This window comes from Phalacrocorax carbo, chromosome 26 (assembly GCF_963921805.1).
Source record: "Phalacrocorax carbo chromosome 26, bPhaCar2.1, whole genome shotgun sequence".
Lineage (NCBI taxonomy): Eukaryota > Metazoa > Chordata > Aves > Suliformes > Phalacrocoracidae > Phalacrocorax > Phalacrocorax carbo.
Genome location: NC_087538.1, coordinates 3,740,546 through 3,745,545, shown reverse-complemented (window position 1 = coordinate 3,745,545; position 5,000 = coordinate 3,740,546). Strand labels below are relative to the sequence as shown.

The window sequence follows — 5,000 nt, the reverse complement described above, 5'->3', positions numbered from 1 at the left end:
AGGCGCCGCCGCCAACGCCCGTGCCACACCATCGGACCCTCGCGGGCCGGGGAAAGCCGCGGCGGCAGGCAGGCTCGACTGACTCCGCGTCTTCCCCAGCCGCTTAGCGTTCGAGTGCCGGCAACCGCCGCCGGTCTCTTGCCCCGTCCCCGCAGAAGACTGCTTCGGCACACCTCGCGCCGGTCGGCAACGGCGAGCTCCGGTTCTCCACGCCCCTCGGACCCACCGGGCTGCCTCGCGGGTCGAAGCGCCGGGGGCTGGCCGTGCCTAAGCGGGCAAGAAGCCGAGCCGAACCGCTGCGGGAACCGCCAACGAGAGCCGCGGAGCGCCCCAACTTTCCCACCAGCCGAGGCCCGGGCGTTGCAACCGCTCGCTAGCGCTGCTCCGGAGACGAGTCACCGCTCGCTCCTGTAGTACGTACCGACACTTCCTCGCCCGGAAAAACCTCCAAGAGCCTCGCCTCCGCCCACCGGGCAGGCGCGTCAATCACGCCGACCTTTACCATGACGTAACTGGAGGCAGCGAAAAACAGCGACCCCTACGAAAGCTCCGACCAAGTGGCGTGGACGGCAGGTCTACCCCTGCGCCCCTCGAACGCGACCAAGTCCCGCCGGAGCCCGGTAGACCTGACCCTCCTTTTCACCGGGCGCTCCGGCGGCCGCCACGGTCCCCGGAGCCGGGTAGACGTGGCAGCCGCCACCACGGAGCCGGGTAGACGTGGCAGCCGCCGCCGACCCCCCCCACGGAGCCGGGTAGACGTGGCAGCCGCCGCCGACCCCCCCCACGGAGCCGGGTAGACGTGGCAGCCGCCGCCGACCCCCCCCACGGAGCCGGGTAGACGTGGCAGCCGCCGCCGACCCCCCCCCCACGGAGCCGGGTAGACGTGGCAGCCGCCGCCGACCCCCCCCACGGAGCCGGGTAGACGTGGCAGCCGCCGCCGACCCCCCCCCCATGGAGCCGGGCAGACGTGGCAGCCGCCGCCGACCCCCCCCCACGGAGCCGGGTAGACGTGGCAGCCGCCGCCGACCCCCCCCCCATGGAGCCGGGCAGACGTGGCAGCCGCCGCCGACCCCCCCCCCCCCCCCCCCCCACGGAGCCGGGCAGACGTGGCGGCTGCTCCCCCGGAGCCGGGCAGACCCGACCGTCCTTTTCACGGGACGCTCCGGCAGCGACACGCCGCGGTCGCCGCACACCGCCAGCGGCCGCCACGCTGCCCGGAGCCATGTAGACGTGGCAGCCGCCTGTTCCGGCGCCGGGTGGGCCTGGCAGCCAGCCCCGGAGCCGGCTAGACGCGGGTGGCTGCCCCGCTCCTCGCGTAGCCAGGTAGACGTGCCGCATGCTCAGTGCTCCGCAGGCAGGGGTACCCGCGTGGCCGGCTCCTCGCGGCCGTGGGGTGTTGGGTCTGGGCGGGGGTGGGGTGGTCGGTGGGGGCGAGGGGGTGGGGTGCGCGGACCGGCGGGGGTAATTTCTGATCACCTTCTTTCCCTTTTCGCCTCTTCTTCCCCCACGAGTCTTACGCGACTCTGCGACGCGGGCCACCCTGGTCGCGCGGCGGTGGGGGCCGGGGGGGGAAGGCGGCTCGGGGTCTTTTTTCTTTTTTTTTTTTCACCCCGTTTCCGGGATTTAAGCGCTTCTTATAAAGGGAGCTAGTTCAGGCGTGCCGTTTCACTCGAGAGGTTTTTACCTTTATCGGCTTCGGCAGGAAAAAAGTCGACAAAAGAGGACTGAAAATTACTGAAACGTTCCTTTTCTTTAAGTGCGCACGCTCACACCCCCCACACCCCCCCCCACTCCCCCCTCCTCACCCCCCCCGCCCACTGCGAGACGGTGGCTGCCGTGCGCTCACGGGCTTCACGGTCCCGGCCAGCCCCTCCGCTCGCTCCGTTCCTCTCCCTCCCCCCAACCCTTACCCCCCACCCCCAGCACACCGTCGGGCTGGCGGGGGACCGGTTAGAGGCAGCAGCTTGTGTTCACGAGCCACCCGGCTCACCGGCGCAAGTTTGCCGCCCGCCGGGAGACTTCGGGACCGGTCGGCCCTAGCCAGCTTCGGGTCCCGGCGCCACCGGGTGCTCGCCGACTTTCGGTTTTGGTTTATTTCGGGTTTGTTCGTTTGGTGCTTTGTTCTTTTTCTCTCTCCCCTTCCCCCTTCCCCCTTCCCCCTTCCCCCTTTCCCCCCCCCCCCGCCCCGTTTCACTGTCGTTTGTAATTTTTAAAAATAAATCGATTAAAATACGTGTCTGCGATCCTGCAGACTTTGTGTGTGTCTCCTTCCCACCCCCGCTCCCCCCCCCCCCCCCGACACACGCTCCGATGCACGCGCGTCAATCATGCCGACGCGACGGAGAGACAGAGTGGCACCCACAGGCACCCGCGCTGCATTTCGGAACCGGCGGACCGGTGGGTGCGGCCCCCGCCGACCGCAGAAGCCCTGGCGCCGCGGAGCAGCGGGGGGGGGGGGGGGGGGGGGGTGGAGGGACGCAGCCGCCCGCCCTGCGCAGGCGCGCACGCCTCGCTGCTCGGCAACCGGGCCCCCGCCCTCGGGGAAAGGGCGGCAGTTCCCGCCTCGCTAGGCTGACGGTCCGGCGCTCAGTCGCGGCGAGAGCCGCAGCGGGAAAGGGAGGCCGGCGCAGAGGCGCAGAGAGCGGTCAGCGAGCAGGCGGGGAACCCGGCGCAGAGGTAGGCTGGGGAGAGCGAAAGGGTGTCGCTTTTTTGGAGGAGATTTCCATCGGGGTCGCTCGGCGCTTTTTAGATTTTATTTTATGGGTATGTTTTTTTTTCCCCCCCCGCCTCCCTCCCTCCCTCCCTCCCTCCCTCCCTCCCTCCCCCCCCCCCCCCCCCCGTTTCGCGTCCCTCAGGTTTTCCGCCCCCGGCAGGGGCGGGCAGACGCGCGGCAGGCAGGGCGGGCGAGCAACCGGCTGACGGCTTGACTGAGAAAGAAAGGAGGCGTCAGGGACGCCACTAGGTTCCAAAGTCTCCCGCCTAGCCTTCCCCGGGGCGGCTGACCTGGTAGTGGAAGGCGGGGGGGGGGGGGGCGGGGTTTGGGGGGGGCGGCGGCGGCGGCGGCGGCGGCGGGAGGTGGGGGGAGAGGCCGCGTTTGGGGGGGTGTGGGGTGTGGGGTGGGGAGCAGCTATACAAGCCGTGAACTACATGTCTGGGCGGGCGGGCGAGCGCAGCTAGACTACCGGCCGCTAGCTTCGTGGCCAGCGGGGGAGGGTCGGGGGCGAGGGGTGGGGGGGGGCGACGGACGGCGGCGGCAGCGGGAGGTGGGGGGAGAGGCCGCGTGGGGGGTGGGGTGGGGGGGGGTGTGTGTGGGGTGGGGAGCAGCTATACTAGCCGTGAGCTACATGTCTGGGCGGGCAGGCGGGGCTGTGTGCTGGGGGTTTGCGTCGGTGGCGCGGGGTGGGGTGAGGGGTGCGGGGCGGCGGGGCCGGGGGGGGGGGGGGGTGGGGTGGGCGGGGCGACGGACGGCGGCGGCAGCGGGAGGTGGGGGGAGAGGCCGCGTGGGGGGGGGTGGGGGGGTGGGGGGGGTGTGGGGTGGGGAGCAGCTATACTAGCCGTGAGCTACATGTCTGGGCGGGCAGGCGGGGCTGTGTGCTGGGGGGTTGCGTCGGTGGCGCGGGGTGGGGTGAGGGGTGCGGGGCGGCGGGGCCGGGGGTGGGGTGGGGGGGGGGGGGGTGTGGGGGGGGGGGGGGCGTGTGCAGTACGGACAGGGGCACGCAGGAGCGCCTGCGCGCGGCGCCGGGGGCGGGGGGGGGCGGGCTTCGGGCCAGCCTCGTCCGGGATGTCGGGCACGCAGGGAGGGAGACGCGAAAAAGAGCTGCAGATCGCCCCGCCTTCTCTGTTACAGCCGGCGTTGCCAGCCACGTACGATGCCCGGCCTGCGAGCCTGCCTGCCCGCGGGCGGGATACGCGCTCGCCTCGCTTGCCGGTCAGAGCCGTCCCTGGGAAAGCAGCAGCCGCCTGCCTCGGCCTGGGCAGCGACGGCGGTCCGCCGGGCCCGGCGCCGGCAGCGTGGGCTGCAGGGCCCCCTGCCGGGGCTGGCCGAGAGGCGGCCCACGCTTCTAAGGCCCGGCCGCCGGCCAGCGGTCGCGTGGCGGGCGGGACGCGTTCGAGCGGCGAGCGCTGCCGAGAGGACGGTCCCGTTCCGCCCGGGCCTCGAGGGGACGTGGAAGGGGCCCCGCGCCCCCGGCCGAAAGCAGCGGGCGCCGAAGCCCGGCGCCCGGGACAAGGCCGGACCCTCCCCACGCAGGCGGCGCGGAGGCGACCCGCCGCGGCCGGGCCGGGAGGGACCCGATCCGGTAGCGGCCTCAGCCGGCGGGCTGGACGGGGAACGCGTGAGGGAGTGCCGCGCGACACGCGCGCTGCGCGCGACACGCGCACACCCCCCCACACCCCCGTCCCCCGTCCCCCACAGCACGCACCGCACACACCACGCGCGCGCGCGCGCACACACACACACCCACCCCACCCCACCCCCCGCATCACGTGCTGCCGCGTGCTACGGACGATTACCGCACGTCGTCGTAAGAAGTACCGGGACAGGCAAGGCGACGCAGATACGGCTCGGTAGGTGTCGATAAGTTGTTCGCTGACAGAGAATTGCCGACGAACGGGTGAGCGGACGGTCGGCGACGGACGCCGTAGCGACGCGCGCACGCGTTTGCGCGTACTGCAGGGGATCTCGGGGACGAGCCACGAAAGCGCCGGTAACGGTTACGGCGACGACGGGGAACGACCGCGCACGGCCTCGTAGAGCGAGAGCGCCGCGCCGCGATTCGACCGTCGGGCGTGGCGCGACGCGAACGCGCGACCGTGGCGAGCGTTACCGTAAAACGACGAGGGGGGACGGGGGGGGAGAAAAAGAGAGGCTTGCCATCGGCGTTAAAGGAAACGCCTCCTTAACGCGCTAAATCCCATCGATTCGCCCAGTCCTACCTATCGATCGTTACTACTAACGCTAACAGCGACGGCGCCGCCGCCAGCCACGACGACGGCTACGC

The 5,000-nt window shown here is 71.9% G+C and overlaps 1 long non-coding RNA gene across 1 annotated transcript; it reads left to right on the top strand.

The window, feature by feature from the left end:
- Nucleotides 1-2,491: 2,491 nt before the first annotated feature.
- LOC135317544 (uncharacterized) lies at nt 2,492-4,011 on the top strand. Its single transcript, XR_010376366.1, has 3 exons — nt 2,492-2,676; nt 2,874-3,006; nt 3,848-4,011. It is a non-coding gene; the product is annotated as an uncharacterized LOC135317544 (long non-coding RNA).
- Nucleotides 4,012-5,000: the final 989 nt, after the last annotated feature.